The 26,755-nt window shown below is 42.0% G+C and overlaps 1 long non-coding RNA gene across 1 annotated transcript in view; it reads left to right on the top strand.

The window, feature by feature from the left end:
• LOC140128994 (uncharacterized) overlaps positions 1–26,494 on the top strand; it is a 31,629-nt gene extending 5,135 nt beyond the window's left edge. Inside the window, exon 3 of the long non-coding RNA XR_011855236.1 lies at positions 26,329–26,494. This is a non-coding gene — a long non-coding RNA (uncharacterized lncRNA). The remainder of the gene's footprint in view (positions 1–26,328) is intronic.
• The last annotated feature ends 261 nt before the right edge of the window (positions 26,495–26,755 follow it).

Here is a 26,755-nt window from a genome sequence, read left to right as displayed (position 1 = left end):
TGCTGACAAAGGCATTTTTTATCAGCATAGCATAGGCTATTGGAACCAGTCACCAGTTAAAAATGACATTCCTGAAGACGGGTTTGCTTTAATGAATCTTATCTGGAACAGGTAAACCCAAATAGTGCCCATATACTATGACTGTGCGCCAGTTTTCTGGTGGACATTCACTTTGCATATTCTTTTAGGTGAAAACTGCTTGCACAGGTATTTAAGATAGGCAACCGTTTTGTGTCGCAGCTGCACTAATCATCATGTGCACAAATTTCTGACTGAAGGGGGCGTTCCGATGCTAAGTCAGACCGTGCGTCAGATTTAACATGCATAGTCCAACAGAAATGTACCGCACGCCCTATGCTAAAGGTGCACCAAAAACAGTGGTGCACTATGTCGGGGCAGTGCAGGGAGGAAGTGCCAGATTCATGAAGAACGGCACCAGAAATCCTGAATCTGGCGCACCCTGCACTATGCACAGGCAAACTGTTCATAGTTAATATGCCCCATTGAGTCAATAATGGATTTGCGCTGCACTTTTGTCAGACTGTGCAGCTTCTTCTAGGCTTAAACTGCTTGCACAGGTATTTAAGAAGTGTCTTCGCACACGACCCTCTTGTGGCGCAGGTGCGCTGGCCTCCTCGCGACACAATTTAGGGGGCGTGCCGTATTTAACTTGCCGTATGTTAAAGGTGCACCGCAAAAAAGATGGTAAACTTTGTCGGGCCAGTGCAGGGAAGCGACAGATTCATGATTTCTGGTGCACAATCTTAGTAAATTAGTAAATGTGCCCCAGTGTTTTAATTCAAGAATCCAGAAATCTACTCATTGCCCCCCCTTTTTATATACTCCCCTTTCAATATGTATAGCATCATTAAAATAAACCCTCAATTCCCTAACAGTAGGAGGAGTTGACTGTATTTCCTGAACAGCTATTAGCTCATGAGTGTGATAAAGGATACATGACATTTCTTTGCTAGTAGGAGATGTTGGGAGATCATTCTCCAGAAGACCTAGGAGGCTGATCTGAGACAATTGTGTTTTAATATGCCACTTTTTTGTTCAATGATTGTTTCAATAAATTCAATTATGTTCATTTAATCAGTAATCTGGAGTAATTTCAACAATTTATCACCATTTGAGATACTCCTAAATGAATTGGCTTATTAGCGCCCCACGTTAGCTTCCCCCATTTATTTCCTCTTCGTACCTCATCTCCTGAAGATTGTCAGAACTTTGAAGCTCCCTGTCACACTGAATACCTTTCCGGGAAACCTGAAAGGCCTCTATTGGACCAGAACATTGGTCCATCTATTTCTGGAAACGTGGGAAAATAAAAATTATGCTGAATGGGGATATAAGCTTTAAAGGGCATTTACCACTGTGATGAAAGACTGTATGCAAATGAACCTGAGGGGCTCCAGGTTCCATTAACACCTATTAAGCCTTGAACCCCTCAGACACATTTGCATACAGTCTTTCATCCTAGTGGTAGATGTCCTCTAATGTCCCCCAAGTTTAACAATTCATTGTCCCTCTGAAGATATGTCCAGGACGCAGGATGCATTGCGGCCAGGGTCATAACTCCCACTACCTTGGAAGACGGGACAGTACAAAAAATTTTGGTCTCTTCCGCTCAATCCGGGACATGTATGCGATAAACACCTATTTTTATAAATCCTTCTTGGCTCTGTCAAGCATTTACATACCTATATACAGGTAACTGTGGAATATTACAACATTTGATATGGCACATACCCGCTTGTAATCATAGCTGGGTGGCTTGTTAAATAATCAACCAAATTTATTATAGGGTGCATAGGCTGGTCCAAGATGCTTTACACTACCTATCTATATCTAGTAATGTGAGCGCATTGTGCCAAGCAATAGTCATGCAGAGGGCTGTGGCCTGGAGATCCACTGTGATTCAGGGGCCCACCCAAGGGTTCACCTTCTTTAATGGCTTTATGTTATAACATTTAGTATAATTATTTTTATTCATTTATATCATTTCACTTTCTATACCATAGCTAGATGTGTCAGAGACAGACAACGTTATCTTTGGTTATACATAGAGAGTGCTGATACATACAGTAAGAGACCAACCCTTCAGGTAAGATATTACAAAATTACAACATGTCCTCGGAGATGTTATTAGGTATGTGGGATTGTCAGGGCCCCAGTGTTAAACTATTTCAGTGCTGTAAAGTGTTTGATAAGTTGTCAGCACCCTCTAGTGGGCATAGCTTATCCACCTAATATCTAAAGGAGCATTAAAGATTGTTACAGTATATATCTACATCTAGAAATAATCAAAAAGACAAATCCCCAGTAAACACCCCAGTATGTCCACAAAAAGTAGTATTGTTATGTGATTGCTATTTAAAGTAAGGCTTGGTGCACACAGCACTGGAGTATCATCTGTTCTGCTCTTAAAGCAGAAAGTTTTGTAAAAAAAATCAAATCCCTTCAGCTGTCTAATAACTGACACCAACAGAGCCCAAAAGACTCCTTTGACTCTAAAGGGGTTCAATTTGGCTTCCATTATTCCAGTGTTCATTATTTTTCCCATCAGTGCTTTTTTATGGACTCTACAAGGGACACTCTTAGTGGAGCCACCAATGCTATTGTGAACGCTAAGGCTCTACAGAGACAACCAAAACGTGGTATTCTGGGTAAATAATGAACTATTTATATTTTTATTTTAACCCTTTAACAACATGTGGTATGGTATGGAGAGGGCTCACACATCCAGTTAATTTCCAATATACTGCAATATTGTACTATTGCAGTATATTGTATCAGTGATTAGACCCCTCAGGATTCAAGTACCCTTGGGGGGCCTATAAGAATAGGTAAATAAACAAAAAAAAAACCGTTAAAACAAATGTAAAAGTTAAAATCACCCTTCTTTCCCTAGCACAATTATCCGCAAATGTCTCATTCATTAAAACATAAAAATGATTAACCCCTGCGGTGAACCCAGTGATGGAAATATTAACTTCCAGGAATTGCCGCTTTTTGTTGTTTTGCCACATATAAAATTTGAATACATAGTGATGAAAATCATCAAAATCAAGCATGATAAGCCAAATACACTTACTCATAGATCCATACTGTCCCAAAAAACTAAAAGAGAGGTGTTATTAGAACTGTACACTGAAAGCTATGAATATGAACCCCACAAGAAAATGGCAAAACTGCATTTTTATCAGTTTTAGATGTACTGCATCTAGCATTTTTTTCCAGCCTCCCAATACATAGCATGGGGTATTAAATACAGATCCTGGGCAGTAAAATGTGTAAAAAGCCCTCCTACAGCTCTGCATACAGAAAATAAAAAAGTTATTCAAATGTTTATGTTTGTGACAGGGTACAATAGCTCCAAGTGCCTGTCACATTGTGCTCAAAAATGTCCTACTTACTGACAAGAGTAGATGCACAAAGTTTTGACTATTAGTTTGTATCATGACTACAAAATATTTAACCCCTTACCGACATGTGACGTAATAGTACCTCACATGCTGTGTGCGGGTGCATGGAGAGGGCTCACGGGCTGAGTCCTCTCCATAGCCGGTAAGTCTTTGCAGCATATTGCAGCAAAGGCTTACCGGTAACACCCGGGGTCACTGCTAGCACCGATCGTGAGTGTTAACCCAGCTTTGCCGCCGGCGGTTTTAAAAAAGTGCCGGCACATGACTTCATCAGGCATTAGCGAAATGTCGCCATGACAGCCTCGGGTCTTCCGTACATGTACAAATAAAAAAGTTATAGATTTTTGAAGGTGGGGAGTGAAAAATGAAAACGCAAAAACGAAAAAGGGCTGCGGCGAGAAGAGGTTAATTTAAAGGGGTCTTTAGACACAAGCTATTTTTATTTGCACAGTGATAGTATATAATAATTTACTCAGGGTGTTTAGTGTATATAATGTTATTACGGGTGATTATATATACCTTGTTTACTGTATGTCAGGATGCTCATTTGTAAGGGTAGGTATATGTGTATATATAGAGCACAGCTATTAGGGCAGTAGTGGCAGCAATTCCGTATGGGGTCTGGTCACAGTGCTGAGGAAAGGGAACCCAGGGCCTACTTTGTCAAGGCCTGTAGCCAATATCTTGAACATTGAATATGGCCACAACAGGCCTCTTGAGTATTAAACTTGAGACAGCTGTAGCTACACTGATGCATGATCATATCTTGGTTAACCCCTGTGCTGAGTGGTTCTGCTGAAAAAACAATTATAACATTCAGCAGCTTGGGAAAGCTGGGTCAGACTGGCTGACATAACTACATTACAGATGGGTGCTTGGTTTACAAATGGAGCATAGTCAAGACATGCATGACTAGTGAACATGAGCTGGATCACTCATACACAGCAGCTGGGGGATGGCGCAGCAGTTGATTATTCTGTCTGGCAGGGAAAACAGTGAATGCATCATTCACTCCAGCAGAGAAAAACTCTCCTGCTAGGAGAAGCGCATAACACAGCGCTGAAGGAGCTATAGAAGCGACAGAGCTTCATTTCATAATGTTATATCTGTTCTATCAGCAAACCACTTAGCTCAGGGATTAACCAAGATATGATCCTGCATCAGTATATATCTCTGTAATGGGACACAAATATTTAATGTGCCCAATTACAAGGAATAATATATACTGTGCCCCATTATGGGGAGATAGATATATACTGTGCCCCCTTACAGAGAGCAATATATATTCGGTGCCCCCTTACAGAGAGTTAGATGTATACTGAGACCTATGACAGAGAGATAGATATACACTCACCGGCCACTTTATTAGGTACGCCATGCTAGTAACGGGTTAGACCCCCTTTTGCCTTCAGAACTGCCTCAATTCTTTGTGGCATAGATTCAACAAGGTGCTGGAAGCATTCCTCAAAGATTTTGGTCCATATTGACATAATGGCATCACACAGTTGCCGCAGATTTGTTGGCTGCACATCCATGATGCGAATCTCCCGTTCCACCACATCCCAAAGATGCTCTATTGGATTGAGATCTGGTGACTGTGGAGGCCATTTGAGTACAGTGAACTCATTGTCATGTTCAAGAAACCAGTCTGAGATGATTCCAGCTTTATGACATGGCGCATTATCCTGCTGAAAGTAGCCATCAGATGTTGGGTACATTGTGGTCATAAAGGGATGGACATGGTCAGCAACAATACTCAGGTAGGCTGTGGCGTTGCAACGATGCTCAATTAGTACCAAGGGGCCCAAAGAGTTCCAGGAAAATATTCCCCACACCATGACACCACCACCACCAGCCTGAACCGTGGATGCAAGGCAGGATGGATCCATGTTTTCATGTTGTTGACGCCAAATTCTGACCCTACCATCCGAATGTCGCAGCAGAAATCGAGACTCATCAGACCAGGCAACGTTTTTCCAATCTTCTTCTGTCCAATTTCGATGAGCTTGTGCAAATTGTAGCCTCAGTTTCCTGTTCTTAGCTGAAAGGAGTGGCACCCGGTGTAGTCTTCTGCTGCTGTAGCCCATCTGCCTCAAAGTTCGACGTACTGTGCGTTCAGAGATGCTCTTCTGCCTACCTTGGTTGTAACGGGTGGCGATTTGAGTCACTGTTGCCTTTCTATCAGCTCAAACCAGTCTGCCCATTCTCCTCTGACCTCTGGCATCAACAAGGCATTTCCGCACACCGAACTGCCGCTCACTGGATGTTTTTTCTTTTTCGGACCATTCTCTGTAAACCCTAGAGATGGTTGTGCGTGAAAATCCCAGTAGATCAGCAGTTTCTGAAATACTCAGACCAGCCCTTCTGGCACCAACAACCATGCCACGTTCAAAGGCCTCAAATCACCTTTCTTCCCCATACTGATGCTCGGTTTGAACTGCAGGAGATTGTCTTGACCATGTCTACATGCCTAAATGCACTGAGTTGCCGCCATGTGATTGGCTGATTTAGAAATTAAGTGTTAACGAGCAGTTGGACAGGTGTACCTAATAAAGTGGCCGGTGAGTGTATACTGTATCCATTACATATAGATCGATATGTACTGTGTCCCATTAAAAGAGAAATAGATATATACTGTGCCTCATTACAGAGATCGATAAATAACATCTCTCTATAATAGGGCACTGTACATGTATATCAATCTGTAATGGGGCACAATATCTATCTATCCATATGTAATGGATACAGTATATATCTACCTCTCTGTTATAGGGCACAGTATACATCTAACTCTCTGTAAGGGGGCACCGAATATATATTGCTCTCTGTATCTATCTCTGCTCTATCTATCTATCTATCTATCTATCTATCTATCTATCTATCTATATCAACCGAAATAAAATGATGCAGCACTCCATTTTTTTGATTCTTGTCATAAGAATCAAGATTATCACTAAAGCTTCATTACAGACACATTTGATAACTGTTAAAGCTGTTTATTGTAGCCTAGGACAAAAGTACAATAAATTACCAATATACAGTGGTCTGTTTGTAACTAGGGGTCGTATGTAAGTCGAGTGTTCTTAAGTAGGGGACTGCCTGTACTGGTAATCAGTCTGCTCTTACACTACATTTTTTACACAGTTCAATCATGTGATTAGATTTATTATGTATTTATATGAAATATGTTATGATTAGAGATGAGCGAGCACTGAAATGCTCGGGTGCTCGTTATTCGAGACGAGCTTTTCCAGATGCTCGAGTGCTCGTCTCGAATAACGAGCCCCATTGAAGTCAATGGGAGACCCGAGCATTTTTTTAATAAAACTGAACAGTAAAAGAACAGTGCAAAAAAAGATGTTTTACTTGTAAGAACACATTGAAATAACACTATTCTTCACTTTGCAGGTGTTCGCGCGTGTCTCCCGCTAAGTTAGGAGATGTGCACGAACATCTGGAATGTGAAGAATAGTGTTCTTTCAATGTGTTCTGCACTTAAATGCTCCTGTGTTCACTGTTTTTAATGTTTTAATTCTATTCTTCACATTGCAGGTGTGCGCGCGTGTCTCCCGATAGGTTCGGAGATACGCGCGCACAGCTGCAAAGTGAAGAATAGAATTAAAACATTAAAAACAGTGAATACAGGAGCATTTAAGTGCAGAACACATTGAAAGAACAATATTCTTCACATTCCAGATGTTCCGAACATCTCCAAACCTAGCGGGAGACACGCGCGAACACCTGGAAAGTGAAGAATAGTGTTATTTCAGTGTGTTCTTACAAGTAAAACATCTGCAAACATGTGTAATTTTTTTTTTTACAATAAAAATACTTTTATTCAATTTATTTTATTAATTTACTGCTCGATCTCGAGCCGGCGAGATACTCGTCCGAGTAACGAGCCGGTCCAAGTATGCTAATACTCGACCGAGCAGTATACTCGGACGAGTATACTCGCTCATCTCTAGTTATGATTTATTTATGCACTTGCACTTTATTACATCACTGCTGTATTCCTGATGATCAGACTTGTACTTGCACATTTCTTTTACTCCCACTAGGGCAGTGATGGCAAACCTTTTAGACAACGAGTGCCCAAACTACAACCAAAACCCACATATTTTTCACAAAGTGCCAATGCGACAATTTAAGCAGTAACTTATTACTCCCTGCGCTGTCACGTGTTTAAATTGTATAGGGTAATGAGGACACCAACCCTGTCCTAGGTGATGGCAAGGGTGCCCATATAGAGAGCTCTGAGTGCCACCTCTGGCACCCGTGCCATAGGTTTGCCACCACTGCACTAGGGGGTATATAAGATTGTTCACTTGTATGCACATATTGCTTGAGAAAGGTGATAAACACCGAAACGTTGCTGGTTTTGGATTAAACCCTTCCTTTTTTTCATCTTTGAATTTGGAGTGCTGCCTAATTTTATCAGTTGATATATGCATGTAAGTCTCTTACCAGGACTTTTGAGTCTTTGCCACCCCCCCCCCCCCATTATAAGGGGTTCCCCTGACATTGTGCTGCTGTGGACTTTTTTCTTTTATATCTATCTATCTATCTATCTATCTATCTATCTATCCTGGGGCACATTATATCTCTAAATGTAATGAGCACAGTATATTGCTATCTCTCTGCAATGGGACACAGTATACATCTAACTCTCTGTGAGGGGGCACAAAATATATTGATATCTCTGTAATGGGGCTTAGTATTATCTAAATCTCTCTAATGGGACAGCGTTCTTATCTATCTCTATGTAATGGGGCACAGCAGATATCCATATCTCAGTAATAGGACACAGTATATACATATATATCTGTGCAAGGGGGCACAGTATATAGAATACAGATGCAATTGATAGTCTATGTGTATGAGCTCCTGTGTGGCGCTCTCTCTCTCTCATCATCATCACACTAAATGCCCAGCAGGAGAAAGCGGAAGTTTCGGGACCTTGGGAGAGGCAAGTGATTTTATTTTTAAAAGGGCCACTATATATCTGTATATATCTATCTCATATATATATATATATATATATATATATATATATATATATATATATAGTATATATTTATCTCTCTTATTGGGCACAGTAAAAATAGCTATCTTTTTGTAATGGGGCACATTATATGCAACATCCCCCACCGGTGCCTAGCCTTTTCCCACAATACCGGAGTGGCTGGCGATTGCGGCCTAGGGCACGCTGTGGTCACGGTGCTTGGTATGGGGACCGAAGGGCTGTCCTGCAGCCTGGCAGGTCTCCAGCAGGTTATGTGTGCAAGAAATATGGAGGGCGAGGCTGATGTACTGGTTCTTCTTGGGGCAACCCCTGAGTGTCTGTAAGATATGTCCCTGGGTGATGGTTGGGGAGCCCATGGTGGTGACAGCCGTATCCAGGGATCATACGGAGGCAACACTGTGCAAAATAACTCATGGTTCTTTATTGAACAACAGCAGGCAATGGGCCGAAACGTTCTTACAGCGGATTCAGATTACTGGAGTGGTCATGGAGAGGGTCCTCAGGAATAGTGCACCAGCCTGGTAGTAGATGCAGGCTGGGATGGAGCTGTGTCCAGTTGTGGAAGCTACAGCTCTGAGTCTCCTGACTCTTGTCCCATAATTAGTGGACTGACACTGTTTCTCTCTCTTCACTCTGTCTCTGCAGACAGACCTTATGGTCTAGATCTGGAACCCAAGAGACCTAGCCCCTCCCTGCCCAGAGGTTTTATTCTCCTGGTCAGGTGGTGGCTACCTCTCCAATCACATTCCAGTGCACATTATAAAAATACAATTGGTTGACAACTCTCACCCTACTTAACCATTGCCTTTCCAGGCAGGATCTACAGCTGCTAATTACCTCAGACTTACTGCACTGCCCCTTAGGTGAGTTGCGCAGGCTCACCTGCTGGGGAGAGACAGATAGAGGGCCCTATTCACAACTACCCATTTGCCTATACATTGGCAGGGGTGTTGCATATATATATATATATATATATATATCTGCAATGTGCAGGGCCGGATCAAGATTGGTGGGGGCCCCTAGGCGCAAAACCTGGTGGGGGCCCCTCTACAGAATGTAGCCCAGACAGGGTACACATTTAGCATCCATATAATAGGTAGGGTCCCCCCATAGTCAGTAATCCATGTAATCCATGATCGCACAATTTGACATGGATGTCTACAGCCCCCAGTAACTCATAAACATACATCTCCAAATAATTAATATATGCAGCCCCCAGTAATAATATATACAGTCCCCATTCGTAATTCATAAATTTACATTCCAAAGTAATTATTATATACATTCCCCCAGTAGTTAAAAGATATACAGTCCCAGGTAATAATAGAAACAGCCCCCAGTAATAGATACAAAGCACCCAGTTATAGATATAAAGCCCCCAGTAATTAATAGATACAGCCCCCAGTTATTGATATAAAGCCCCCAGTAATAGATACAAAGCCCCCAGTTATAGATATAAAGCCCCCAGTTATAGATATAAAGCCCCCAGTAATTAATAGATACAGCCCCCAGTAATAGATACAAAGCACCCAGTTATAGATATAAAGCCCCCAGTAATTAATAGATACAGCCCCCAGTTATTGATATAAAGCCCCCAGTAATAGATACAAAGCCCCCAGTTATAGATATAAAGCCCCCAGTAATTAATAGATACAGCCCAAAGTTATAGATATAAAGCCCCCAGTAATTAATAGATACAGCCCCCAGTTATAGATATAAAGCCCCCAGTAATTAATAGATACAGCCCCCAGTTATAGATATAAAGCCCCCAGTAATTAATAGATACAGCCCCCAGTTATAGATATAAAGCCCCCAGTAATTAATAGATACAGCCCCCAGTTATAGATATAAAGCCCCCAGTAATTAATAGATACAGCCCCCAGTTATAGATATAAAGCCCCCAGTAATGAATAGATACAGCCCCCAGTTATAGATATAAAGCCCCCAGTAATTAATAGATACAGCCTCCAGTTATAGATATAAAGCCCCCAGTAATTAACAGATACAGCCCCCAGTTATAGATATAAAGTCCCCAGTAATTAATAGATACAGCCCCCAGTTATAGATATAAAGTCCCCAGTAATGAATAGATACAGCCCCCAGTTATAGATATAAAGCCCCCAGTAATTAATAGATACAGCCCCCAGTTATAGATATAAAGCCCCCAGTAATTAATAGATACAGCCCCCAGTTATAGGTATAAAGCCCCCAGTAATGAATAGATACAGCCCCCAGTTATAGATATAAAGCCCCCAGTAATTAATAGATACAGCCCCCAGTTATAGATATAAAGCCCCCAGTAATTAATAGATACAGCCCCCAGTTATATATATATATAAAGCCCCCAGTAATTAATAGATACAGCCCCCAGTTATAGATATAAAGCCCCCAGTAATTAATAGATACAGCCCCCAGTTATAGATATAAAGCCCCCAGTAATTAATAGATACAGCCCCCAGTTATAGATATAAAGCCCCCAGTAATTCATAGATATAGCCCCCAGTAATTAATAGATACAACCCCCAGTAATAAATAGATACAGCCCCCAGTTATAGATATAAAGCCCCCAGTAATTAATAGATACAGCCCCCAGTTATAGATATAAAGCCCCCAGTAATTAATAGATACAGCCCCCAGTTATAGATATAAAGCCCCCAGTAATTAATAGATACAGCCCCCAGTTATAGATATAAAGCCCCCAGTAATTAATAGATACAGCCCCCAGTTATAGATATAAAGCCCCCAGTAATTAATAGATACAGCCTCCAGTTATAGATATAAAGCCCCCAGTAATTAACAGATACAGCCCCCAGTTATAGATATAAAGTCCCCAGTAATGAATAGATACAGCCCCCAGTTATAGATATAAAGCCCCCAGTAATTAATAGATACAGCCCCCAGTTATAGATATAAAGCCCCCAGTAATTAATAGATACAGCCCCCAGTTATAGGTATAAAGCCCCCAGTAATGAATAGATACAGCCCCCAGTTATAGATATAAAGCCCCCAGTAATTAATAGATACAGCCCCCAGTTATAGATATAAAGCCCCCAGTAATTAATAGATACAGCCCCCAGTTATATATATATATAAAGCCCCCAGTAATTAATAGATACAGCCCCCAGTTATAGATATAAAGCCCCCAGTAATTAATAGATACAGCCCCCAGTTATAGATATAAAGCCCCCAGTAATGAATAGATACAGCCCCCAGTTATAGATATAAAGCCCCCAGTAATTCATAGATATAGCCCCCAGTAATTAATAGATACAACCCCCAGTAATAAATAGATACAGCCCCCAGTTATAGATATAAAGCCCCCAGTAATTAATAGATACAGCCCCCAGTTATAGATATAAAGCCCCCAGTAATTAATAGATACAGCCCCCAGTTATAGATATAAAGCCCCCAGTAATTAATAGATACAGCCCCCAGTTATAGATATAAAGCCCCCAGTAATGAATAGATACAGCCCCCAGTTATAGATATAAAGCCCCCAGTAATTAATAGATACAGCCCCCAGTTATAGATATAAAGCCCCCAGTAATTAATAGATACAGCCCCCAGTTATATATATATATAAAGCCCCCAGTAATTAATAGATACAGCCCCCAGTTATAGATATAAAGCCCCCAGTAATTAATAGATACAGCCCCCAGTTATAGATATAAAGTCCCCAGTAATTAATAGATACAGCCCCCAGTTATAGATATAAAGCCCCCAGTAATTCATAGATATAGCCCCCAGTAATTAATAGATACAGCCCCCAGTAATAAATAGATACAGCCCCCAGTTATAGATATAAAGCCCCCAGTAATTAATAAATACATCCCCCAGTTATAGATATAAAGCCCCCAGTAGTTAATAGATACAGCCCCCAGTTTTATATGCAGCCCCCCAGTTATATATAAATAGCCTGCTGTTATTTATACAGCCCTCTGGTGAGATATATATATATATATATATATATATATACATACCGTATTTTTCGGCCTATAAGGCGCACCGGACTATAAGGCGCACCTCTGATAAATGCCTGCTAAGACATCTAGGTTCATATATAAGGCACACTGGAGTATAAGGCACAGGATCAAATGCAGTACCTAAAAATGACCAGCAGGTGGCAGACCTGTGCACAGTTCAAGCCAGCTACACTTCCCGGGAAACTTCTCTTCAGCGTGTCAGAGAGCTCCGATCTCAGAGGTATGGGCTGCCGGGGGTTAATGCAGGGTGATGCAGCAGGGGTTAAGCGGTCTCCCTCTGCCCCTTCTCCTTCCCTCCTCAGCCAGGGTGTTATTCCTGTGGGGTTCCCTGTGGCTCCTTCTCTTTCCCCTGTTACAGGGCTGTCAGGTATGGGGGATTGTTTACTGATGATGATGATGATTGCCTTGTGGTGGGCACTATGCTCCGGTCTCTCCGTGCTAGTGGAGGGCAGGATGGGTACAATGTTAGTTGTGGTGCCAGGGCACTTCAGGAGCTAGGGACCCTGTATACTGTGTGGGAAGGTGCAGGAAATTTCTGGGGATGGAGCTTTTAAACACTGGTAAATGTACAGTATATCTTGTCTGTAGTACAATTCTGTATAAGTTCATATATAAGGCGCACCGGCCTATAAGGCGCACCTTTGATTTCTGAGAAAATTAAAGGATTTTTGGTGCGCCTTATAGGCTGAAAAATACGGGATATATATATATATATATATATATATATATATATATATATATATATATATATATACACTCACCGGCCACTTTATTAGGTACACCTGTCCAACTGCTCGTTAACAATTAATTTCTAATCAGCCAATCACATGGCAGCAACTCAGTGCATTTAGGCATGTAGACATGGTCAAGACAATCTCCTGCAGTTCAAACCGAGCATCAGTATGGGGAAGAAAGGTGATTTGAGTGCCTTTGAACGTGGCATGGTTGTTGGTGCCAGAAGGGCTGGTCTGAGTATTTCAGAAACTGCTGATCTACTGGGATTTTCACGCACGGCCATCTCTAGGGTTTACAGAGAATGGTCCGAAAAAGAAAAAACATCCAGTGAGCGGCAGATCTGTGGGCGGAAATTCCTTGTTGATGCCAGAGGTCAGAGGAGAATGGGCAGACTGGTTCGAGCTGATAGAAAGGCAACAGTGACTCAAATCGCCACCCGTTACAACCAAGGTAGGCAGAAGAGCATCTCTGAACGCACAGTACGTCGAACTTTGAGGCAGATGGGCTACAGCAGCAGAAGACCACACCGGGTGCCACTCCTTTCAGCTAAGAACAGGAAACTGAGGCTACAATTTGCACAAGCTCATCGAAATTGGACAGTAGAAGATTGGAAAAATGTTGCTTGGTCTGATGAGTCTCGATTTTTTGCTGCGACATTCGGATGGTAGGGTCAGAATTTGGCGTCAACAACATGAAAGCATGGATCCATCCTGCCTTGTATCAACGGTTCAGGCTGGTGGTGGTGGTGTCATGGTGTGGGGAATATTTTCTTGGCACTTTTTGGGCCCCTTGGTACCAATTGAGCATCGTTGCAACGCCACAGCCTACCTGAGTATTGTTGCTGACCATGTCCATCCCTTTATGACCACAATGTACCCAACATCTGATGGCTACTTTCAGCAGGATAATGCGCCATGTCATAAAGCTGGAATCATCTCAGACTGGTTTCTTGAACATGACAATGAGGTCACTGGACTCAAATGGCCTCCACAGTCACCAGATCTCAATCCAATAGAGCATCTTTGGGATGTGGTGGACCGGGAGATTCGCATCATGGATGTGCAGCCGACAAATCTGCGGCAATTGTGTGATGCCATCATGTCAATATGGACCAAAATCTCTGAGGAATGCTTCCAGCACCTTGTTGAATCTATGCCACGAAGAATTGAGGCAGTTCTGAAGGCAAAAGGGGGTCCAACCCGTTACTAGCATGGTGTACCTAATAAAGTGGCCGGTGAGTGTATATGAATATACAGCCCCCCATTTATACATACACCCCCCCAATAACATACAGCAGCCCCCCATGAATATACAGCCACCAGTTATACATATAGCCCCCTTTGAATATACAGTAGCCTCCCGTGAATATACGGCATCCCCCCATGAAGATACAGCCCCCCAGTTATACATACAGCCCCCCAGTAATATACAGCAGCCCCCCATGAATATAGAGCGCCCCAGTTATACATATAGCCCCCATGAATATACAGTAGCCTCTCATGAATATACAGCACCCCCCCATGAATAAACAGCCCCCCAGTTATACATACAGCCCCCGAATAATATACAGCAGCCCCCTATGAATAAACAGTAGCCTCCCATGAATATACAGGCCCCCAGTTATACATATAGCCTCCCATGAATATTCAGCCCCCTAGTTATACATACAGCCCCCCCAATAATGTATAGCAGCCCCCTATGACTATAAAGCAGCCCCCCATGACTATACAGCCCCCAGTTATACATACAGCCCCCCAATAATAAACAGAACCCCCCATGAATATACAGTTATACATATAGCCTCTCATGAATATACATCCCCCCAATAATATAAAGCAGCCCCCTATGAATATACAGCCCCCATGCATATACAGCCCCCAGTTATACATACAGCCCCCCAGTTGTGTATACAGCCCCCCATAATTCATAACAAGTCCCCAGTAAAATAAAAAATCTGTACTCACCTCCCGTTCCCACGATGCGCGGCGACCTGATGCTCCTCTTTCGGGATCCCACCGGTACATTTGTGTCTATGGCAGGGCCATAAAACACAGTGCACTGGTTATTGGCATCCTCCTGCAGGCGGTGCGGAGTGTGACGTCACATTCCGCGCCGCCTGCACAACGAAGCCGACATCACATGCGCTGTGTTTTATGGAGGCTGCCATAGACATTTATGTACTGGCAGCCGCCGCTAGCGCTAGGGCGGCGAGGCAAGCTACACTAATAACGCAATGCATAGTGGGCGATTGCGGGCAATGCAACCGTCTGAATCGCCACACTTGGTGGGGGCCCATTAAAGGGGCGAAGTGATGGGGGCCCTGGGGCGCGCGCCCCGTGCGCCCCCCCCTTTAATCTGGCCGTGGCAATATGGCACGGTATATATTTATATCTCTTTGTAATGGGGCACATTATATATCTATATATCCCTGAAAGGGGAATGGTGTACGTAGAGCTCTCAGTAATGGGGCAGAGCATATATAGATCTATTTTTAATTCAGAAATGTTGTCACACTATATGTCTTTACTGTATAAAAGTGAATTGGTGTGCTCTGTAGATATGTAAAATCATTTGGGATACTGTGTATATGTGCATAGTGATAGGGAATTTTATGCAGGGCCCCAACAGCCCTCTTGACTTTTGTAAGGTGAGTCCTAATTAACACTTTGAGGGAGGATGAGATGGCTGCCGGCAACGAGCTGACAGAGTAAAAGAAAGACACAGTCCGGTCTTCCGATGCACTCAAATCACACTGTTTATTTCAAAAAACCCCAGCTGTATTTTAATACAGAGAAATCAGCATTTGGGGTGTTGTATGAAAGGAGATAAGGCACTTCGATTCCATTGGACATCTGCACATTCTGGGATAAAAGTTAATTAATTGTGCTCAGTTCTCAGAGACCTTGTACACAGATATTGTTTATACTAATTTGCTGAGAAGAAGAAGATAAGCGGACTCCAGAATCATAATATAATCAAGGACAGACTGGCTTTTCATTACCGTCTTTTCCGGGCTATTAGGCACACCGGACTATAAGGCGCATTAGTAATAAAGGCCTTATATATGGAATAATTCCATATATAAGGCGCACCGGACTATAAGGCGCAGGGTCCGGGGGCGTGGCGGAGGTCCGGGGGCGTGGCTTGCAAACGGAGCGGAGACAGACCCGGCAAGAGGTGAGCGTTCTCCGGGGAAGGGGGTCCGTTCAGGTGGACGAGGGCAGGGGACCCTACTTACATAGGTCCCTGCTACCGGAGACAGCAGATCTCCAGCGGGAACTGCAGACCACCCGGCAGAAGTTGGTTCTCGCTATGGCGCCTGTTGTTCGTGCCGCGTGCTCTGCAGTTCCTGCTGGAGATCTGCCGGTCTCCGGTAGCGGGGACCTATGTAAGTAGGGTCCGCTGCCCTCCTCCATACATAGGGCGCACCGGACTATAAGGCGCACTTTGGATTTCTAAGGAAATCCTAGGTTTTTATGTGCGCCTTATAGTTCGGAAAATACGGTAAATGTCAAAGGGCATTAGCTGGGATGATGGGGTGATTGTCACTATGGCGCACACTGGTAGTCAAAAGTGATTCGGAGAGTACTTCATAACAAAACTGTTTATTGGTGTCTCGGTAACACAACGCGTTTCGGAATCAGCGGCGAATCCTTTTTCAAGTGAGGAAAGACTAGAAGCTCAGGTCTTAGGTTTCTTCCCACAGCTCTGGGAAGAAACCTAAGACCTGAGCTTCTAGTCTCTCCTCACTTGAAAAAGGAATCGCCGCTGATTCCGAAACGCGTTGTGTTACCGAGACACCAATAAACAGTTTTGTTATGAAGTACTCTCCGAATCACTTTTGACTACCAGTGTGCGCCATAGTGACAATCACCCCATCATTCCATGCATCTGATCCAGACCGGTGTGGCTACTGCGCTCTGATGATCCCGTCAACAGGCAGCACCTGAGTGGTACTCAGCTCAAGCCTTCCACTAGTGTTGTGCCTGGAACTTGCACAACTCTATCTGGTGAGCCTCATTCTTCCCTCCCCCATCTGAATTTGTCCATTGTTGTACAAACTACTACTCTATGAGCGCTTTTTGGTATCTCCCTGTTCGCCTTTCCTATAAAGGGTATTAGCTGACAGGCAAGCAAACAGGTTACATAAAATGAAGTTTGAATCATGACATTAACTTGACAATGGTCAGGAAACATGGCCGCTGTATCTAAGATGGCGGACAGTAGTCAAGATGGCGTCCGAAACCAGTGCGATCTCCCCAACAATTGCAATCCAGGTCCTGGTGCTGTATTTAGGTATTTAGCTTGGTTCTGGTGATATTTTTATGTACTCACTATTATAAATATAATTCATATAATACACAACATGCACTATATTATAACTTGAAAGGCACTGTACATGTTTTAATTAAAGGAGAGTCATTGGATGAATAGTGAGGAGGAAATGTTTAGGACAACTTAGCGGGATGGTGCTGCATACACTATAATCTATATTTCGAGAAGCACCGCTATGGGGTCCTGGGTTTGAATCCCACCCAGGTCAACATCTGCAAATAGTTTGTATGTTCTCTCCATGTTTGCGTGGGTTTCCTCCAGGTACTCCGGTTTCCTCCCACACTCCAAAACATATTGGTAGGTTGTTTAGATTGTGAACCCCATGGGGACAGGGCACAATGCTTTGTGCAGCGCTGCCTAATCTGTGTGTGCTATATAAATAAAGAATTATTATTTTATTATTATTATTATGTAATATTTCTAATTTTTGGAGGACTGTCATGCTACAATTGCTATAATTAATTTGGGGGACATTGCATATATTTTAATGATGCCCGGAGGGGCCATGAAATTTGTCTGTATGAGCCCCCAAAATTACTGTAGACATTTTGGTAACTTAGTCCAATACTTTGCCCAAAAGGCTTTTATGAAAAATGACTCCACTTTGTATGTCACATAGACTGGAGCATGAGAAAAATTTTATTGTCCCATTTTTATTGGTAAATCTAATGAAACACGGCTAACCACACAATTTTTCTCACACATATTTCAAAAGTAGCATGAAACGACATCATTTTGTCAAAAACCTCATTTTGTGACTTTTTGACTCCAAAATTGTGCTCCAGAGTGCTGGGTGGATATTTTTCCTTGCACTAGTGATGTTTCTGTTTGGTTTGGTGTCGTCCATAATGAACGAAGCGGCCACAGGGTGTGCTCTACCTGCTCTACAGCAATATATTTGAAAAATGACTCCATGTACTAAAGTTCATGAGGTCATGACAGCCCATAGATGAGTTAAATCCTTTCCTGGCATTGTTTCTGATGATTCAGACTACAGTCCGATCGATTGCAGTGAATTCCAATAATAGACCCTGGATTCTAAACATCTCTAGGACATTCTAGTGATCAGTGGGATCACGGAGCATAGCTACACATGAGACCATCTACTAATATTTCCTAAACTGTTTAGCAGTCCATCTCCCCTGTATTGTTGGTTGTGCTTCAAATCATGTATGTCAATGTGTACACAGCCTGTATGCAATGCAAAGAATGACCACATGGTGAGGCTGCTGTCTGTATTTTGAGAACAATTTTCAGGCCCTTGTTCTATCTTTCGAACATCCCTGGTAAAATTGAGGTTTGAGAATATATAAAATAAATGATGCATTGATTTGAAAATGATTCAATATTGAGGAAACAACTATTTTTTTTATATAAAATCATTTTACCTAGAGTAGACATATTTTTGAACTTTGTGGTGTGAAACATCATCTAATCCCTCAAGACATTCCTCAAAGGGGTGGTCCATTCAAAGCCTGGCACTACTAATTCAACAATGCCAGTGATAGATAGTATGTATCTGTATATTTAACATACCTCCCAACCATCACAGATCCAGCGAGATAGTCCTGGTTTGAGCTCTGTCTTGCTACCCCATCTTGCAGAAGGTATGTGCTGGGACATCAACTACGGATGCCAACAGAGCTGACTGCAGTGATAATGCAGAGAGCTGGCAGCTGCCTCTGCTTCTGCAGTGTGTAGCAGAGCCGCCAAGTAGGATGTTATGACATTGCTTGTCTGCCAGGTTCAGAGCTACTTACAGCAGAAGGAGAAAAGATAGGAGCTGCCGTGGGGGAAAGGGGACAGGTAAGTATATATGTTTATTGTTTTATACTATCACTGTGCCTCTGCATCTGCAGTGTATAACAGAGCTGGTAAGCACAATGTTATGAAATCATCTGTCTGCCGGGTTCAGAGCTACTTACAACAGAAGGAGAGAAGAAAGGAGCCGCTGCGGGGGAACGGGGGGAGGTGAGTATTTGGGTTTATTATTTTACACTATCACTGTGCCTTTGCTTCTGCAGTCTGTAACAGAGACAGGAGGCGCAATGTTATAATAGCATCTGTTTGCCGGGTTCAGAGCTACTTACAACAGAAAGAGAGAAGAAAGGAGCTGCTTTGGGGGGAACATGGAGAAGTAAGTATGTGTTAATTTTTTTTACTATGGGGGAACAATAATAATAATCTTTATTTATATAGCGCCATTATATTCCGTAACGCTTTACAAATCATAGGGGGCAAATACAAATATAATAAAACATGACAGAGCACAAACAGTCACATGGAATGATAGGAGTGATGTCCCTGCTCGTAAGAGCTTACAGTCTATGAGGAAGAGTGGGGTGACACAAGGTAAAACGCTTATATAATGATCCAGCTATTCTTCATATGGGAATAGAACAAAATATAATATAATAAATAGAAGTGCTGTCGCTTCACTCAGTCATCAGCCGTCATCTTATATACAAAGTCCAGGGTGAATGGGACTACAGAGAAGCTTGGTGCCTGCTAGTTGGCATGAACTGGAGGCATCTATGAAGCGTGAACAATAAGAAAGGGAGAACCAAAATAAGAGGGGGGGGGGGGGGCTGCTTATTAGAGCATATTATTATAGACAATATAAAATCCCTGGTTATGTAAGGACATGAAATTTATTGCCCAGTCACATCTAGTAAATGACATCTAGTTTCTTTTTATAGCACTGCCATCAGCTAATAATAGATTGATTGTGCACAGCACCAAGATAATATAATGCTGATGTGTGTGCTGGAAATCCGTTAGTCACACGGCTGACATTTTTATCCGTCATGGTTCCTTGATGAGATTTACTTTACTAGCTTGGTAATGTCCTTCCAGTAAAGCCCAGGTTTTAACTAGCCACAATGACACTCAGAAAAGCATTGTACTTCCCACTAGCTTCAGCTAGAACTGAGGATATCCAAGGTCAGGGAACATCAGGGCTTATAAATTATTTCACACTGGCCAAGTCAATAAAATCCCCTTCTAAAATATAAATGTCTCCAATCTTTCACTGAGCTCTTTGCTTTGTATCAGATTCTTTGCTGTCTCACAGCTCAGGAGCAAACCTTAAGGAGATGCTCTGATCTACGACTTTTCCTGAGGCTGTACAAGCTGTGCTATAAGACACTGCAGTGTGATGCCGGCTTCAGTACAGTATGGGGACATACAAATCAGCATCCATTTAATATCTATGCTGTGAATTTTTTTGTAGACACAGAGTATTTTCAAATCCCTTATAGATCCGTATGTTATTGTCACACGCCGCAGTTTTTATGCTTTGTTTTTTTAAAATATATATCCGGAAAAACCTCAATATAGAAAATATAGAAACCTGTTGGATGCACTGACACGGCTAATAAGGAAAAAGGCATCTTCTGGGATATGTAACTCATCCATCCATTGGATCAGTGGTTCTCGCATAGTAAAATCCTGACATGTGCCACCAACTTATAACTAGTATCCAAATGGTAAATAACCACACCCATCCTACAGGAACCATTGCAAAATCTGTACCAGGACCCCCAACAGTAATGTATCATTACTGTTTTGAATATCACCCGCATATCACATTTGATCATGGATGCTCATGGAATTGGTAGCCACCTATGTAATGGGCTGCTGCCCAATTCAGCCAATAACCATAGAAAGGGCAGCCTTAGGTGTCAGTTTATCACATAGGTGGCTAAATCAATTGCATCTGTGCCTGCATTATCCTCTAGAGTTTGGTGGAGGATGCGCTAGTGTCAGTTTGTTGCGTTCTGCATCCTCCTAGTCTGAACACCTATTCTGGTGTATTCAATCTCCTGGTAACCTTGATTGATTTGTCCCAATCTCATCTGCTCTGCTCTGGTGCTGTGCTTGACAGAATCGCTGTCCACTTCAATTGTCACCCTGTCTGATCAAATCACCTTCCAGACCGGGTCTATGGATTCCCATATAAGGTGTTGGGGATCAGTACTATTTTCTTGCTATAGTCATGTACTGAACTAGCTAGATAGTTAGTCTGTATTCTGGTATCTTTGACCCTTTGCCCCTATTCTTGACTATCCTTTTCAACATCTGCAAAGAGTTTGTATGTTCTCTCTGTGTTTATGTGGGTTTCCTCTGGGTCCTCCGGTTTCCTCCCACACTCCCACACTCCAAAACATACTGTTAGGTTGTTTAGATTGTGAGCCCCATGGGGACCGGGACCAATTTGACAAGCTTTGTGCAGCGCTGTGTAATCTGTGTGCGCTATATAAATAAAGAATTATTATTATTATCATGCTTGATTTTGATGGTAGATTTCATTTAAATGAATTGGATGTTCTGTATATAGGTGGGTTATACTACAAAAAATTATGAAGTAGAGACAGCGAGATTGAGCTATATCTGAAGGATTAGACACAAAGTCAGGAAAAAAACTGTAGACACAAAATGACAGACAATAGCACCTAATGTGGATCTACCAGCATTTTTGCTCATACAAGCTGCAGACAGCTTTAGGCCCCTTACACACTAGCGACTGTGAGGTGTCCAACATGCATTACACTTGCAGAGTGTGATGGCTTGAATATTCGTCCAGAATGCTGACAACCAAAACTGAACTCAACATGTCAAGTAGCGGTCCGGAGCGGGTCGTAAATAACGGCAGTCCTGTAGATCTGTGTAATAGAGACTTTAATAGGGACTACAATGTGACAGTACTGGAATCCTTCTACAGGTTCTTAGCTGTCATAGCAACCAATCAGGGCCCACCGATGACATCACAGGGCACCGATTGGCACCAATATGGCACTACCCATGCCCCAGTGCTGTATAAAGTTGTCCCAGACTCCTTTATGACCATGAGGAACAATTCCTTCCTAATCTGTTGAAAAAATATACTAGAGACTGATGAGTAAAACCTGAGAGACTGCTAGATTTCCTGCGTGTAGAATCAGGGCCACGTCACAACAGCAGCAAGGTCAGGGAATTCATTCAGCAATGCCAGAAACTGCTGAAGCTTGCAAGATTCCTATGAATACATGGCACGAAAACTAGAGAGCTGGAGACAGTGTACTCCGGGGACTGAAATGTCATTCTGGCACAGAAGCGTGGGAGAGGTACATGAAATAAACCCACTCACTCCTGCTACACAAGTCACTCACGTTTTTTTTTTTTTATGTGATGCCGCAGAAGAAATGATTGCACCAGCTATCTACAGTACACGCCAATGTAATCTTAGTAACTGTTAGAAATCCAGTGAGGGAATATCCTATATGATTGGTGGCCAGTGGCGAGTGTCCATAATACACAACCAGAGCTACGACAAAGCATGAGAGATATTTTGGAGTACCAGCTCATGCTATCTCTGTGTACACACATAACATTATTAAACTGCCGCCATCTGTTCAGAGCCGCAGTAATTATGTCTGCATAATAATGAAACCTGGTTAAAGCTTCCCTTGTTAGTGCAGAAGGTAGCACATTGCACAGCATAGCTTGTTAAGCAGAAGTTGGAAAGATACAAATAAGGAGACAGTATCATATTTGGGCACATTCACAAACACACAAACAATATGAGACATTGTACCGTCACTGTGAATGAAAAAATGACTTAATTTAATGATTACCAAATATGTTCTGAAAATCTATGTACCATGAAGTGAAGTCAAAACAGTATAAATCAGTTCTTCTTGTCCATAACAACAGACCTTAGCACTTAATTCATGAACTGCATTAAGGCAAGGGACAAAAATGCTTTCATTCGATGTTTATCTTCATCAAGTGGGCGGAGCTTAAGCTATACATTGCAAAGGAAATCTGCTCCAATAATTGACAAGTTGCGGATTCAAACCCACAAGGCATGTTGTCATGCAGCTAAACAGCTTCCAGATAATGTTTCTTTCATGGCCCTGTATGGACCAGCTTTAAAGTGAGAGGGGAATTAGTTGTATAAAGTCAAGGAGGTGGAGAATTTAACACTGAAGTCAAGCTCTCCTTGTCTAGAACGCCCCCTTTACTGTAATTGATAGTTCTGCATCCAAAAACATCACTAGGACGATCTCCTGAAGTCCGGTGCATTATGTCAATCACATGGGAGGATGTGGAGAAAGCTTAACTTCATTGTTAAACTCTCCGCATCGTGACTTTATACCAGTTTACATCTCACTGCAAAGTTGATCTTCTGGATGACGGAACCACTCCGAGCCATGAAAGAAACAGGATTGAACATTGAATTGCTTTTTGAAGCATAATTCAATAGGTGTGTGGCCCAATAGCACTGTGTTTACATTGTGTTTATTCATATTCAATGTAGTGCTACACGTACGTAAACTCAGTGGCAATGCAATGCAATTGGGCCAAGATCCTTCACATAGTCAATGTCAATGGTGCATGAACGGACCTCACACACCGATGACAAACATAGGTCTGTTGTTTGCGACTCCAACTCTCCGCAAATTGCTGGTGTGGAGAGAAGGATGGATCATGCAGGTTGAACTTATCATATTATTATTAATTGACAGCAAATCTGCCTTCTACCCAGTCACCTATAAACGAAAAAGGTGGTTACTGTGCCGCATCATAACAACAAACTTTAAGTGGCCATAATGCAGCAAAATCTCATTTTAATTTATATGCAAGTGAGCATTTCAGTGCACCATAGAAGTGCAACCTCTCTTGTTTAGCCACTCACATTAAGCCACGATGGACAGTGCCGTTTAAGAATGAGTAAGGGAGTGCTGCAAATCTTGTGACCATGCCCATGGTGCGCATTTGTATATAACGACATTTAAAAAAAAGTCCACAGATGCCTCAAGAAAGCCCTTTTTATGATGCAGGGCAATTGTATCGCCTATAAGTCCAAAAGTTTCGTTTAGAGGTCACAGATTCCCTTTAAGGTTGGCACACATTATTATTAAGTCACATTCATAAAATGATGTAACATTTTAGTATTTTTCAAAAAATCTTTCTTTCCCTTACACCTTATCAATCATAATCCTTCACTGCAACAATCCTGTCAAGCTGTCAGACACACCATATAAGATGGCCTGGAGCAGAGCCACAGTTATTTAATCCATTTGAGAGATTTGCACATCACAGTCCTAATTCCACTGTTGTTTTTCTGTTGGGGCTTGAGCAATCACTAAAGAGCAAAGATCAAGCAATTTCTATCTCCTTGTGTTCTATGATAACAGAGATCCTCTACTAACAGTAAGCCTCGGCCAGCCTTTACATTGATGGCATGCTTTAAATCTCCAGACACTTGACTACTAAGCAATTAAAAAGAGCGGCCATGAATGAGAAGCTTTGTTGACTAGATGTCAGTGCTGATCCTGCACAATCTTAGGCTATACATTTATTCATTGGCCTGCATTCATATACTAATGGGGATACAGACATGATACACCGCTATAGAAATTATGCATCCCCCTTCCCACATTACATTTTTTCATGTGTGTAACAACATTCAATGAGGCTTATATAATTAAATAATTAGGCTTTTTTGATGCTGATCAATAAAGAAGCAGTGTTTAACGTCAAAGAAAAAAAAAATCCAACTGTGATCCGTGGCCTGCTGCTAACATCACAGACCTCCCATTCACCAGTGTCCGAGGATCTGCTCCCAAACACATACTGGAAGTACCCCAGAGGACAAGGCTTGTTCCTGTGAACCAAGTCACCGTGCCATATTCTAGCGCTATGCCACAATACAGCCAACCACTCCAGTCCCTGGGATTTCACCTGCCTCCACACTGTGGTCAGGCCCTGGAGGGGTAACGTTGCAAAATATAATCCAAGGAGGCCTTCTTCCCCACAAAATAGCAGTGCTGATCCATGGCTATAAGACTCCACACGCCTACATGGTGGCCTTAATTGTCAGTTTCCGTAAAGAGAACTCTTACTTCCCAACCCTAGTTATAAGCCTCTCACTCAGCCAAACTAGTTCCCTACAATGTACTGAAGAGACCCAACCAGGTCAAAACAGTGCTGTCTACAGTTGGGAGTCTGTTCCTTCTGGAATAGTTATACTGGTTTGGTTTTAATCCTGCATCATGTCGTAAGGCCTCTTGTAGGTCATGCTTCATGTCAAGGGAGCTGCCTTACAAGGTAGCTGAAAGAGGCAAGGTTTTCCTTATCCCATCCTGGAAAACTTTGCATATTTTCCCAGAATTCCCCCTAGTGGAGCATTCATAAGACTCCACAAGCCTACACGGTGGACTTAATTGGCAGTCTCCCTTTACTGTTGATAACAGACAATTACAATACCCAATTTTTGGAACGAAGGTTTAAGAATGAGTACTATTGTCCACCCACCAAATCATTGCTCTTCACATACTGTTTGCAACTGTTAAATTTCCACTGGAGAGAGGCGTTTTTTTAACCACTCATATGAAAGAAAGATTAAAGGATTTTCCTGGGATTATAACATTGATGATCTATCCCTTGGATAGGTCTTTAATATCAGATTAGTGGGGTCCTATAACTGGTACCGCCAACAAACATCTGTTTAAAGAGTCTTTCGCTCTCTGTAGAGTGACACTTACAGTTCTTAGAGCAGAAACACTGGGTGAGCAAAACAAAATGCACTTAAATATGCACTAAAAACTTACATTTGTAATGTGTAACATACTGTATATTTTGAAGTGTTTTAGACCCTATTTAATTTCTATAACAAAGGCGCTTCAACCAAAGTGGGAATGGGCAAAATTTCAAAGTTGTGACAAATATAGAATATAGTTTTGTGCTGTAAACTACACTGACTAATTAGAGGTGCAAAGTTAGACTTTGCAATGTAATGTAATAAAAGCAAGTTTAATTTATTTTTATCTGATAGGAAACATTATGTTTATCACTAAACTGGGGAAAGACTGAACCCAAAATGTGTAAAGAAGTCAGTGAAAGGTGGAGGAGGAAGTGTCATGGTTTGGAAAATGTTTCTTGCAGAAGAAATCAAAAGGGTAAAGCAGTTCCTTGAAACAGAAAACAAAGATGTGCTGAAATCAGAGAGAATTTCTGGACACTTCCTTCAGAAAATGTAATTATAATCTTTCTCTGCGCTACAGTCATTGCTGTTAAATATGCTCATCACATTTTATGCAAAATAAAGGTTTTTTGTTGATATACTTTGATCATTTTGTAAAACACTGTTCTAGTGGCATGGTGTACCCCTTACAAAAACTCCATCAAATGTTGATCAATGGAGATTATATTATTTCTGAAAAAACTCATGTAACCATACATGGTTCTCTAATGTGTATAGC

Source organism: Engystomops pustulosus, chromosome 4 (assembly GCF_040894005.1).
Source record: "Engystomops pustulosus chromosome 4, aEngPut4.maternal, whole genome shotgun sequence".
Taxonomy (NCBI): domain Eukaryota; kingdom Metazoa; phylum Chordata; class Amphibia; order Anura; family Leptodactylidae; genus Engystomops; species Engystomops pustulosus.
The sequence above is the reverse complement of the archived record's forward strand: the minus strand, read 5'-3'. Positions and strand labels throughout refer to the sequence as shown.